General features: G+C 37.6%; 1 pseudogene; it reads right to left on the bottom strand.

The window, feature by feature from the left end:
• Positions 1-5,903: 5,903 nt before the first annotated feature.
• LOC140239215 (beta-lactamase domain-containing protein 2-like) lies at positions 5,904-14,125 on the bottom strand (annotated as a pseudogene).
• Positions 14,126-15,105: the final 980 nt, after the last annotated feature.

Raw genomic sequence — 15,105 nt, 5'->3', positions numbered from 1 at the left:
TTTGACAGTCCTATGTTATTTGGTAAAAGAATTCAGTAATATTTTGATAATGGATAATGCTACTACTTCTACTACTATCACTACTACTACTACTATACTATACTACTAATGAATATGATGATGATTATGATAATCATCATCATCATCATCATCAACAACAACAGCAACAGACTAATAAGATAAGATTTATGGTGATGATAATAATTGTTATTTTCATTATTATCATTCTTATCTTTACTATATTACAACGTATTGTAATCACAATTTTCTGTTATTGAGAAGGAACCCAACCAGTAGAGACCAAACTTTACATAATCAGTCAAGCATGTCAGTTTCGGTTTGCCGAAATTACTTCCATCTACAGTAATTGTATACAGGGGCCTACTAACTCTTCCCTATCACAAAACAATGAATTTACTTGATAACATAGTGTAGGAAATCATAATATGAAACTTAGCCGTTAGGAACAACAAGGTCGTAGAGATTGTTCTGACAATCTGAACATGTATATATATATATATATATACAGGGCTCCACACTAACTTTTATTTTTGTTGGCCCAAAGGCAAACATCCGTCCTTTTTTGGTGGCCCGATCAGGCCACCAAAGTCTTCATTTCTGAAATTTTAGTGGCCCGATGTGCGTTTTTGGTGGCCCCGGGCCACCGGGCCACCGTTAGTGTCGAGCCCTGATATATATATATATATATATATATATATATATATATATATATATATATATATATATATATATATATATAATTTGTGTGTGTGTGTATGTGTGTGTGTGAGCGTGCGTGTTACCCTTTATGAGAATTAAGATGATGATATTTTAGCTTGACTCATTTCAAACATTATAGTAAATGAATACAAAATAAGACTTCTTTATCGTGCACAGGTCAGGATATTGCAGCAACCATGACCCTGAACAAGGAAAATATTCTTACTATCAAAATGTATTCTTGTGACGTGAATTTAAATCACTACTAATTTCACCCGAATGAAGCAAACAAACATATCAATGCCTCCCATCAACATAATCTCTACACTGTCATATCTGGTCATATCAAACACTGATGACAACCTTGCCCCAAAACGGATACTCAGTAAAATCACACGAAAACATTAGCTTTGATCGAAACAGAAGTGAAGCAACAGAATCAAGAAAATTTGATATTGTTCTCACCCCCAGCAGTGTCGCTATAGGAAGGGGTAGTAAATCTTTATCAGATCATTATGATCACAAGCTCGTCGTTCTTGCTTTACTATCTCGTGCTAGAATCTGCAGCGGCTGTAGTGTTGTAGTGCAGTGTAGCGGCGGCGCCATTCTATAATTGCGCCATCTGTTGCTGCATACACGAGCTGATGGGACCACAGACTGACGGAACTCGGAGTACAGTAGCTTTTGTTGCTGGGACGATGGATGGAGATAGCACTGCATTGATATTACTGTAAAACCAAAAACTTTCGGGAAACAGAGATGTTTCACGACATGAAACTTTGTATCGTAAATTTCCACTGGCATTCAGTGCTTTGGGTAGGAAATTTTTTTTCATAATATGCATTTTACTCTCGCGATTCTTGACTCCTCGCAAAATTCTGGTTTTACAAACAATGTATAAGACAGTGTGCAAACAAATTGTTGAAGGTACAGTGCCTGTCTGCGTTTAGCCTTTATTTATGTGGTGTGTGTGGTGCCTGCATGCATGTGTTTGTAAGGAGGGAGATTGGTAATGGCGCTTTTAATATAAACTTTGAAATACTTGAAGTTCAAGTAATTGAAGGGGTCGGTGCAATATAGTGCTAACCCACACAATTGTCATTTTGAGATAATCTTTGTTGAATCTTTGGAAAGTCCATACATTGTAAATTAATAAAACATGAATGTATGCATTTTTTTACCATCTTATTGGTTGAATTCAAATATGATATTTTCACGGAGGTTAGAGTGATGGATAAGAATTATGAAAATGCATGTAACTCAATTTTGACAAAAGTGTGGGTTCGCACTATATTGCACCGACCCTTCAATTATGCATAATACCAGTCAAGCATAATACATTGATAGCATGTCCTGTTATTTTTTCACCACAGCATTCGATTTTTGCAATCAACATCTTGATTTTGATTCCCCATTCTTTATTCCTTTAATCTTTTCTTTGGTTCCTTTTAATACTTGAAGACAATGTTTCTTTTACATGAAACTGACGCTGTGATGCATCAAAACTTGCAATAGGGAAATCTTCGTTTACTACACGGCCTATACTTTGAAACACGATAATCATATTCGGGGCAAGAAATTTTCGCGGATTGGAGCCGACGGCTTTTTTCGCAGCATGAAATTTTCGAGAATTGCCACTGACATTCAATGCATAAAGTGCAGGCAAAAACTTTCGGGTGCATTTTGATTTGGCGAATCTTTTATCCCGCAAAATTCGCGAAATTGAAATGTACGGGAACATCCATCTTTGTACAATATGCTGATATGTCTGATATATCAGTTTTTTTTCTTTTTAATCTCCCCCCTTCCTCCCCTTCAACAGCTGAAAAGGAAAGAAAGAGTGTTTTTTTTTTTTTAATCTCATATTCTATTTACTGTGCTGAAGATATAAGACCTAAAAGTTGTTATCTGTATCCAAATTGGGGTATGTATTATTTTGTGTGTGTGTGTGTGTGTGTGTGTGTGTGTGTGTGTGTGTGCAGTAATACGGTTTAGATTACTGCTCTATAGCTATGTTTTGATTAATGAAATAATAATTACCATCAAAAAGTGTACAGGGTTTATTTTTGGACTTTTTAAGAGTAAGAGGTAGACACTTCTTAAAATAATGACGCTAAATTCGGTTGATTAATTCTCTGTATCAGGATAAAAATCATAGTCGTGATCCTATCTGTGTATTAAGCTTACTCGAAAGAGACACACACACACACGCATGCACACACACACACGCATGCACACACACACACACACACACACACACACACACACATATATATATATAAACATATACAAGCGCGCCGGAACACTTCTGGTTTGGGGGGCAAAATCTCAACGGGGGCACATTGTGACGATGTGAGATCCTCGGCGCGTGAGCGGGGGGGGGGGGGGGGGTGGAAAGGGGAATTCCCCCCCCCCCCCCCCCCCCACTGTAGGGAGCTTTTGTAAAACAGGGTACAAAAGTCGCGTTTATAGACCAATTTCTAAGGTATTAAACATGGTGAAAATAATCAGTGCGAAGGACTGTGATTATTACATACGGGAGTACATAATAATGTGATGGTGTGAGATCCTCGGCGAGGGAGCGAAGCGACCGAGCAGGGGAGGGTGTGGGAGGGGGGATACCCCCTCCCACGGTGGGGACTTTTGTAAAAACACAGTATAAAAGTCGCGTTTATAGAGAATTTAAAGCAAATTTCTGGGGAATTAACATGTTGAAAAAATCAGTTGGAAGGACTATGATCATAACATACGGGAGTACAGTAATAATGTGATGGTGCGAGATCCTCGTCGAGGGAGCGAAGCGACCGAGCGGGGGGAGGGTGTGGGAGGGGGGATACCCCCTCCCACGGTAGGGACTTTTTGTAAAAACAGAGTATAAAAGTCGCCTTTATAGAACATTTAAAAGCAAATTTCTATGGAATTAACATATTGAAAAAAATCAGTTGGAAGGACCATGATCTTAACATACGGGGTATTATTATGTGATGTTGTGAGATCCTTGTCGAGGGAGCGAAGCGACCGAGCGGGGAGGGTGTGGGAGGGGGATACCCCCTCCCACGGTAGGACTTTTTGTACAAACAGAGTATAAAAGTCGCTTTTATAGAGCGAGCCACTTTCATTTTGCAATTTATCTGAAATGTACTCATTAAAAGCTTAAACGTGATCGCATCGTTCGAACAATAAAAAATATTCTTATACTACTAGAAAGCAAAGAAGAAAATGAAATATGTAAAGTTTACTAAAGGTATGTTTCAGCGGGCACACTCGAGACACGAGGCTACCATCTATACACAAAATTTACTCATAAGTTACTAATAGTGTATAGATACAATAATGTATGTTGTTAGTGCACTTTCGCCCCGTTAGGGGCGAAAATTTTGCATTTTCAGTTATGAAATTATAACATTTAGACAAGAAATACGCCTTTATTGTTCATTTTGGTCTTTAAAATCAGTGATTAATTATTTGTTACAGGGGCACTTTGGGGGGGGGGCAAAAACTCGTTTTGCCCCCCCAACATTTTGTTTGGGGGGGCAAGTGCCACCCCTGCCCCCCCGCTTCCGGCGCCCTTGAACATATATGTATACCATTATGTATATTTCATATACACTGTACCTATATGATTACATACATGTACATAATATTGCGTTGCTCCGCGTATTGGCAGTACTAGAAATAGCAATAATAATGTCACAACAGAGAAATGCATTAAATGCCAATCTTGATTTCATTAAAATCAAGATTGGCATTTAATGCATTTCTCTGTTGTGACATTATCATTGCTATATATATATATATATATATATATATATATACGAGTATATACAGTTTGTGTGCGTTTTACTGCACGCACACATTCACTGCATGATCATGGGCAAAATGTATACCGAAGTTGAGTGTAATGATTAATCTGTGAAAGTTTCAAGTTCTTAGCGCCATCAAAGTCCCAAAAAAGTCCAATTTCACCCTCACACTTCACTACCCCCACATCATGTTTGGCGAACCCCTCACATTCATCAGCCCACTGATACCAAACACAGCAGGCATATCCCCAAAGCCCTAAAAGGTAACCAATGTGCTTTGATTTATACGGTTCCACCTATGTTGGTTGATGTATTTCAATTATATCATTGCAATCATTACTGCTGTTATTGCTTATTCATACTATACTGCTACTACTGTTCCATTATTTTCACTGCCAGTGTATGTCATAACATTGCCGCTCCGTTGTTACTGTCATGTTACTGTCGATATTCCGTTTGATTTTCTTTTGATTTTCTTTTGGCTTTTTTATTTTCCCTTGTTTTTGCCTTATTCTCTTCAAACGTATGCAAATTGTTGCTTTTCTGCTTTTGCGCTTACGTCCCAAGCCCTTGAAAAGGACCGGTCGAAAGCTCGGGGAAATAAAGGCTATATAGTGAACATACTGCAACGTCTGCGAGCAGTCATTCCTCCGTCACACCTATACATAAAGAAAATGCAGCACCCACAACATAGGAGGCTGAGCCCACTTCACCTTCCAGGTATATATATATATATATATATATATATATATATATATATATATATATATATATATATTGTAATTGCTCCGCGTATTGGCAGTAATAGAAATAGCAATAATAATGTCACAATAGAGGAATGCATTAAATACCAATTTTAATTCAAAAATCCAAATTTTCGGGGGCCTCCCCCTTCATCCCTAGCGATGGTGGCAAAAAAAAGAAAAAAAATTCAAAAATGGCTAACCTTTGAAGGGATTGTTAGATTTTCCTCAAACTTTCACTGACGAGTTCTACTAATATTGCTGCACACACTGAGTCAATACACATGTCTATCAAGTTGAACTGTCCTTTATCCCATTTAGCTTAAATCATGAAGCTATTCCTTGTTGTGTTGTCTCAAGCTGATTCAAGGATATTTTATTTCTATTGTGTTCTTTAATTGTTTACCGAAACTCGTCCTCCGATAATATGGATGCCTCGGCGATTTTCACAAATATTATACATTTTACCAATTCTTGTATGCCCAAATATTCATGTCAATCCATGGTTGGTTGCGTATTACGTTGTGAAATATTTCGATAAATGTGATGAAGGGAAGCTACAGACACCTGCACCTGGTTTCAAAAAAAAAAAGAGAAAAATTTGTATTAATGGTAATAAAAAAAAAACCCTTCATAATTATTGATTTTCAAGCTTTTGGACACATCTATACAGACTCTGGACGAGCTGATTAGACCGAGGATCTTCACCGATAAGGTATGGAAGCATGGTGCTACTGAGGTAGGCGAATCCAACTGATGCCCCGGTCTGCACAGCCGTGTTGTCCGCCGGCTCCTGGGTGCCCAAACATTGTCACTCCGTCCTACAAAAAGAAGGAAAATGCCAGGTCAGTTGACGTATCAAATCATAACTTGATCCCGGGCATATGAGTTCAGGTATGTAAAAAGAAGTGTGAAATTTATATAGGGTAACAAAATATAACCTTTTATAGCAAAGGAATGTTCACCTTTGAAATAGCTATCGTGATGTTATACATCATTACTTTGACTCTTCAAATAACAATAGCGAGGGTATCATGTACGAAAATCAGTTAGGTCAGAATTGTTTAGAGAGGGTTGTAAAAAAAAAATAAAGCTGTGTAATTCAAACATTAGCCAATCAAGGTGCGGAAAAGCGGAGAAATTATGAACCGATATTGTGTGGAACGAGGTGTTTCGTTGAGGATTTGACTTGAAAAGAAATAACATACTATAAAACTGCGGGAGTGTCATTGTGTTCAAATACGAAAACAGTTACAGTCAATCCTACCTTAGTGACCACCTATCTATATAGCTGCAGTCACCTTCCGTATACGACCATTAAACTATTCCTTAGAGGGAAAAGTCAACGACCCTGGTTATAGCAGTCATCTGTCTATAACGGTCACTTTTTCGTGTCCCATGAGTGGCCGCTATAGACAGGTTTGATTTTATAAGCAACATGGATCATCTTTTACAGCAACATACCACAAATTGATCAATTTTCATCATCCCGCGACTGAAGGAGAGAGGAAGACCAAGAGTTCTGTCGACAGAAGGAGGCTCGAAATTCTGAAAATCGTCGATTCTCTCCTTCGACAGCAGCGTTCTGTTAGTAACTGGGTCTATGCCACCAGATGAAATATTCCGTAGAGCTGGAAAACAGAAGAACATTTGATCCAAATCGGAAATAGACATATATATTTCATATATTCATTCTTTCATTAATTCATTCATTTTCCCATTTCTAATAGAAACATATAAAATATTGTACAGAAACATCATAATACATAATAAAGATAAAGTTACAAAATATTGTAAGTATACGGAAATGCTGGATATAAATATATATATATTTATATATATATAAATTATATATATATATATATGTAGGCCTATATATATACATTAAATTACTGGTCAAATTTCCAGCTTGGTTAAGTAATTTATTTGTAAGTGCAAAATAGAGAAGCTTAAAGGGATAGTAAAATATTCATTAGGTGACAATTTTAGCTTTTAAATTTTGTGACATTTACTTAAAAATCACTATATGAAATGTTGAAAAGCATACGATTCTATAAAAAAGGGTTTGAAATGGATAAGATATCAAATAATATAGTAAAACGATGCAATCCTAATATATAGAAAGTGGGTCTCACCTTTGATAAGGATAACTTTGTTTTATATATCTTATCCATTTCAAAACCATTTTTTTATCAAATAAACTTTGGATTCATACCTAAATTATTTCCTATTTGGCATTTTACACCATGGAAATAATCATATCCATTCATACTGATCACTTTAGCATATTTAGTGCAGATAGCACCACGTTTTCTACATAGCCGTCATTTTTTTTTTTTTCATACGCACCTTTGCAAGTCCAGCCGCAGACCCGATACCGTTGGCTGAAGGCAATTCGATGGCTCTGTACGCGGGATCGTTAAAGACTCCGAACTGTCCAAAAGACACAAACGTTTTTAATGCTCTCTTTTCGTTGTTATTGAGTTTTATTTGGGCCCTGCCGTCAAGCAGTTTGCCCGTCAGATATGTATCATTTTGATGTAGGTGAAGCGAAGTGGGTGATTATGTTACAGGTGAAGTGGAAGATGTAGTGATGAAAACAATTTAAAGGGAAATCAAGTCCAAATATAAGTTAGTCTGATAAGGAAGAGTGAAATATTAAAATATTTTGATCGAAATCGGAAAAATAAGGAAGTTATGACATTTTGAAGTATCGCTTTTTTTTTGGGGGGGGGGGGAACAGTTCTTGAACACTCAATATGAATATGCAAATGGAAAAGTGAGCATGTCATCCCCTCACAACTTACCATGTAGTTTGTACATAAAATTTTGAAGTTTCCAGGGTTTTTTTTTTTCATTCAAACGCAATATGCCCGATACTGAAATCCTCGTATCTCTAACTGATCACTATTCTGAAGTTAATCAACCAGGAATAGCATCATGTTTCAGACTTCAATGACAGAAAAATTGAATTTTCGTCATTTCTTTTTGGTACACGATCATGGAAAATTGTTAGGGTATAACGTGTTAGCTTATTCATTTGCATAGTCATATCCACTGTACAAGAACTGTTTGCAGAAATTAGCAAAACTTCAAAATGTCAAATGACAAATGCTTATAATGAATGGTGTACAGAGAGTGTGTGTGAATGCATACATCGTGGCATGCCTAAACCTCTAGAGTTTATATTCCATGCAAATGACTTTCTTCGTGTTTTGAAGTTGAAGCTAAGAATATTCTCTTGTCGGTAGTTAAGCGCTATCAGTGATGATCATCATCTTAAATTAACCAAACAACAAAAGAAAACATCGAAGGACGTATTAAAAAACAATATAAATATAACATAATTAAAAAAAACCACACAAATATAATTAGCAATACACTGCCCAGAAAAAGACGTATTTATGAACATGCAGAGTAGAGCAAATGAGAATTAGACATTGTACAAAACAGACATCTCAACTAATAGTAGCCCCCCCCCCCAAAAAAAAAAAAATAAATAAATAAATAAATAAATAAATAATAAATAAAATGAATGTCGATAGAATCTGGTTCAACAAAAAAATCTGACGAAAATGAGGAAAAAAATACGAACTATGTAGATATTGTGGTGTATGTACGAATCAGTTCTTTGATAATTTAAGGAATAAGATAACACAACTTCCTGTATATAACGAGAGATGGACGGGAGGGGTGGGGGTCGACCCCACGTAAGGGGAACAAATATGGAGACTCGGGAGTGATGGAGTTAGCTGGTATAGGGCTTTTTTGTATTGCGACATAATATGACCAGATCTGTAACAATATTGCAGTGCGATCTTACATCGAGTTTTCTAAACAGAAAAAAAGTCGAGGGTGTGACAAAGAGCGGGGCAAAGAACGCTTGTATACAAACTTCACATCCTCGACCTTTGCTATATTGTGTGTGTGTATGTGTGTGTGTGTGTGTTGTAGGGGGAGGGGGAGGATGTTCATGTATACGTACATCTGCCATTTCATTCACATTGTCCAGGATTTCTCCAATGGCGTTCGAGTTTATCATATGAAGTATAGTTTGTCTTCCAGCCGAGGTCTGTATACTGTCCAGGAGTTGTAAGAATATCGGGCGACGGTCCACAAGAAGACGGGCTACACGGTGGTTGCTTTCGAATGGAAGACCGACGTGGAAATCTATGCCTGAAAGAAAAATAGATTTAAACAGCATTAGCCCATGAAAAAAAAAAAAAAAAATGTGCATGTTTCGTGCAAGAGGGTGCTTGTATGCTTGTGAAGGCATATAGACATTGCACTTTTAAACGCAAGGATTAAAAAAAGTTTGAACAGTGAATGAGTCTTGGCCAAGGACTTGATTATAGGTATGAAACGCAATCACCTTTACGCACGTGTACTGCACAATGGTAAATTTGGCGCTAATAGCAGCGGGAAATCAAGAAAGACCATTTCCATCAAAGGAGATATGAATAATTATGATATTATGAGTTACTGTAGGAGTGGGTACTTATTGGGAATACTCATAAAAGACTTTCCGTTATGATAACTCAACTGGCGGCAAAGAACACAAATCCCCCCTCTCTCTCTATCTTATTCAATCGTTTTAACCACTGTTTACCGTCCCCCACCCTCATTTCTTCGGTTACAGTTCGTGATTCCGAAGGTTCGTTATTCCGAAATTGAAATAAGATTCGTGAAGCCGAAAACGAAATAAAGTACCTAATTCCGAAGATTTGTAAGTATAGGTACTTTTTATTTTCGGACTAACAAACCTCCGGCACAACGAACTTTTTTGTGTGTGTAATTTGGGAGAAACGTACCTAATACGGAAATACGATCCTTTATACTTGAGTTTCATATTCAGAAACCTTCGGCATAACGATAACGAACCTTATTTGACTTTCCAATTAACGAACCTTCTGAACAATGCCTCAAATGTATGGCTAAACGAACCCGCTCTTTTCGGATAATGAACCTTTAAATTGGCCTAATGAGAAATTGTGTGTTTCAGAATAATGAACATTTGGAATAACGAAATTTATTTCATTTTCCAATCAACGAACTTTCGGAATAACCAAGATAAAGCATCTCGTCCATCGTCTCTTGATAAGAAATCACTTGACTGACTGGACATATTTATTAATGGACATTACCGAAAGGCCCTGCTATCTCCTCTTTGAAAAACTGTCCCAGAGTTCGATGTTGAGGGTCAACTCGCCGCAAAAGCTCATTGGCTAGTGGTCCAAATGTGAAACCATGGTAACCATGGGTGTGGCCATCATACTCCCATTGTGGCTCTGTTTTTGCCATGAGTTCACCCGCCTTGGCAACGTCTTGTAGCAAGTCCAGGCTCAAACCAGGTGGTGCGGATATAAAAAGCCCCGCCTTGGAAGGGTAAGTAAAACTATATGTGTCAATCACATATCATACATGCCATTTTATGAGAATAATTCACGTAAGAATGGATACAATCGATAGGATGTAATAGCACGATAATCATTATCTACATTGTAAAATTTAGCGTCATTCTCAATTGCACATTCTTTTAAGTTTGTTTGCGAATGTGTGTTTAAAAAACAAATATAATGTACTCGTTTGCACCTAATTTTTCAGTACGATTTTAACTTACAAATTCAATTGCCATCAGATTTTTATAAATCTTTCACTGTTGTTTCTATAGAATTTAACTCTTACTTACCACACCAACTTTTTAAATGTTTCAGAAATTTCCCTTTGAGAGATCTTTTCCTTGTAAGGATGGTATAGTATTGGTTGGCGTGAGATTTCAGCTTTTAACTTTTTTTGCGAGATACTAAGTAACCACGTGATGAAATGTTGAAAAGCATACCATTTTAAGAGGAATACAACTTTATTTGATGAAAATTGGTTTTGAAGTGGCTGAGACATCCAAAAACAGAGTAAAACTAAGCAATCCTTATAAAAGGTGGGTCCTGGATTGTTTTTTTTTTTGTGTGTGTGTTGTTGTTGTTGTTGATATATCAGCAATTTCAAAACCAACTTACATTCAATAAACTTTGAATTCTTCTTAGAATGATATATTTCTTCCTATTTCACGAGAGGTTTCTCATCATCTCCAAAAAAAAAAAATCGTCATAAAAAAGTAGAAAATATCAAGCCCCATCCCCAACCAAACTGTACAATCCCTCTAAGTAGACACTTCAGGTTTCAGTATAGAAAAGTTTAATGACCTTATGCTCCATCATGTGTTTGACGGTAATCTTCTCTTTGCCCTTCTGTGCGAATTCCGGCCAGTAGTGGGCCACTGGTTTGTTGTAGTCCAGCAAACCTCGATCTACAAGCATGGCGATGCACACTGATGCAACTCCTACATCGGGGGAAAGAAATCATTACAATCCATGAAATAAGGCTTGAAGTATTAATCTCCTTTATTATTATTATTGTTATTATTATTATTATTATTATTATTATATTATTATTTTTATTATTAATATATTATCATTATTATTATTATTATTACTATTATTTATAGTGCGCTTTTCCCACAAGGCCCAAAGCGCTTACAATCAATTCAAAACATGTACGACAGTATGTGTAATAATTGGATAAATGTTACAGCTACGAACTAGTTGCTACTAAAAAAGATGTGTTTTCAAGGCTCTTTTGAAAACACTGACTGATGGAGACTGTCTAACGGTAAGTGGTAAATTGTTCCAGTGCTTTGAAGCAGACACAGTAACTGTCCTATCACCGGATAAGGTGCGAGTAACAGAGTATGTGAGACGAAGCGAATCAATAGATGACCCAAAATTTTCAGTAGGTGTATATAAAGTCAAACAGGCGTCTAGATATTTCGGAGCTTGATTGTTGAGGATTTTATAGACAAACAAAACTAGTTTGAAATTATCCGTTGCTTCAAAGGAAACCAGTGCAACACAGTGGTACAGTATGGGGGGGGGGGGGGGGGGCGCAGATTGTGTGTGTGCGGGGGGGGGGGGGTGGTAGTGGCTTGGGGGTATCCCAAAACCTGAAAAAAATGACAACCCATGAGCACTGTACGAACTCCACCACTTTCTGTTCCCCGGCAAGGAGGGAAGGGATGGAAATGTGCAAGGGCTTTGTTTCTTGACCCCACGAGGTTCAGTAAGTTTTCTATTCTTTCCGTCCCTCCCTCCTCTTCGTTTCTACAATGTAGAACATTCTGCAGCTCCACTCCTGACTTCAAGGAGATAAGGGCCGGAGTGAACTAACTGATATTGAGAGTTATCAATGTGGGAATAAGAATGGCTTTGCGTAAACTAAGTTCACCTTGATGTTGTGAAATCCTCCCCCCCCCCCCCCCGTTGCCCACCCCCCACCCCCACCTCCCATCTCCAGACTTTGCCTGTGTAGAACGACACTGCACTCTAAATAATCAGTATATGACAGCGAATTTAAAGGCAAACATACCTTGTTGATAAAAATGACCTTTCCTTCTCAAAGTGGAACCCCAAACTGGCTTATTAGAATATATTGTGTATAATGAAAGTACCTTATGCATACAGGTCACGGGGAATACTATTTCTACTATTCTTCAATTCCTTTCTGTTTTTCTTGCTACACAAGTAAGAACACAAACACCTGACATCGCCTTATCATTAATTGTGTCGTTTCACGTCTGTCTTTGTGCTATAGTGATAAATCTCACCGCAGTATATTTTCGACTAAGCTTCTTCCCATTTCTGTAGCAAGTCACAGGTTTACCACAATCATCATGTATGAAACTGTAACGTGTGCAATAATTAAAAAAAAATGGAATTTACCTTTCGTTGATGAGAAGAAAATGGAGATGGTATCTTGTCGCCATTTCTGCTTGCTCTCATAATCCGCGAATCCACCCCAAATGTCGACGACTTTCTTCCCCCGATGATAGGCAGCAAATGCCGCTCCTCCTGTACGGGGATCTCGACCACTCTCAAAGTTCGCTCTGTATAAAAGATTTAATTCATTCGAGATTATTTGAATCATTAAAGATCAACTATACGGAATATGATCGACGTCTTTCTGTTCCTCATTCATTCACATGCCTACATTTCAGTGTCTGCTTCCTTGTGCTTTTAATTATTTCTTCTACTGCACATGCTGATCTTTTCTCCTTTCTCTTGGGTGTATAGCTGCTGAAGTCTAATGCTAAGGGGCGTATTATTATCTTTATTGGAGTGTACTTTTATAGGATCAGGATGAAAAGAGTTGATTCAGTCCGTTCTTGTTCCTGACACGGTATCAGATCATTTCACAGCCCCTTTTAGCCCTTGGAAGCTGTCAACTAATCTGACTTGAAATATTCATAGATTCAGATCGGGATAGTTCTCAACATTCTGGTACTTTCAAGAAGTAAGCAGATAATTGTAAATTTAATATTTTTTTTAATATTTCTTTTTATGCTTAGAGTTTATACAGCATTCTACATGACAGTAACCTCCAATATTATTTTGAATAGAACTCAGCTTTTTTTATTCATTTCTTTGAGAGATGTCAGCTTTCGTGCTTTAATATTTACAATGAGAAAGCACCTTTTGTATTCTTTGTTTCATCGTTTCACAGTGGAACAAAAAGATCTGCCTTTGGTTTGTGTTGACGGTTAGATGAATTTTAAAAATACGTAATGATCTCATTGAACCTGATGCTCATTTCAAACAGGAAGCCAGATGAATAACTTTTAAAGACGACTTACCTGAAAGCCTCTAGGACATCTTCAAATCCAGGAGCTACATATCCCCCTGTGATGACAGGTGGTGGAGTCTGAAAGAACCTTGGCAGGAACACCACCAAGATGGCTGTCACACCCATAAGGGCAGCATTCTTCATAAGCGCCATGATTGCAGTATTACTTGGCAGTTTTAACTTCACTCCAAGAATAATGTGAGTCAGTATACGATCAAAAACAAGAACGGAGTGTCAAGCCCACCGTTGTGTTACCGTCCGATCAAAGAACAGGCTATTTGCACTACACCAGACACCAGATAAGTAGAACTTGTCTAAAATATTAACCTGGCAAAACACTGCACTTTGGACCTTACTCCGACTGAGAAATGAAGTACTTGCACTGCGTTATGCGCAATCTTGTCGCTTTTTTCTGTGATTTTTCAGCAAAGATAATATATACCATGAATTGCACCGTCCGTGACTGTCATTACCATCACTATAAATGAGAAAATGAGTGTGTGTGTGTGTGTGTGTGTGTGTATGCATAATTACAGCATAATTTTGAAAACTTCCTGACCAGACTGGCAACGATAGTGACATAGAATAATTTCTACTTTAATCTGTTTTTTTTTTTTTCTGGAATGGGGTGGGTGGTAATAATGCCTACAAAATGGCCCTAATGAAACATTGTACAGGAGCAAAAGTCCATCATGGGACACTTGATCTTGAGATCTATGAATCCAGACTAGATGAACTGATAACAAAATAGAATTTGTATATCGTGTAGTACGTGATTGAGTTCTCGGCAAACACCGTGCATGTCTGACGTACTTTGCAAATATGGGAGACATTGTGTGTGTGTGTGTGTGTGTGTGTGTGTGTGTGTGTGTGTGTGTGTGTGTAAATGTGTGTGTGTGCGCGTGTGTGTGTGTGTGTGTGTGTGTGTGTTAGAGTGCGTCTGTCCATGATATAATCCGTACTCTTCCAGTACCACTGAAAGCTAGAAAGAGCACAGAAAACAGCTGCTCACTATGTTATCTGAAACTAGAAGATCTATTATACGGCTTTGTAATAATGGCTGGTCTCCAAGCCGAAATGGAATCAACTGCACATGCGTCGTCTGCATCACAATAGGCTTTAATAAACACCATGTCCTTTAGAATACACAGAATACACCATCACCT

The sequence above is a fragment of the Diadema setosum genome, chromosome 15, assembly GCF_964275005.1.
Source record: "Diadema setosum chromosome 15, eeDiaSeto1, whole genome shotgun sequence".
Classification (NCBI taxonomy): Eukaryota; Metazoa; Echinodermata; class Echinoidea; order Diadematoida; family Diadematidae; genus Diadema; species Diadema setosum.
Note: the sequence above shows the minus strand (reverse complement) of the source record. Positions and strands in the feature narration are given on the sequence as shown.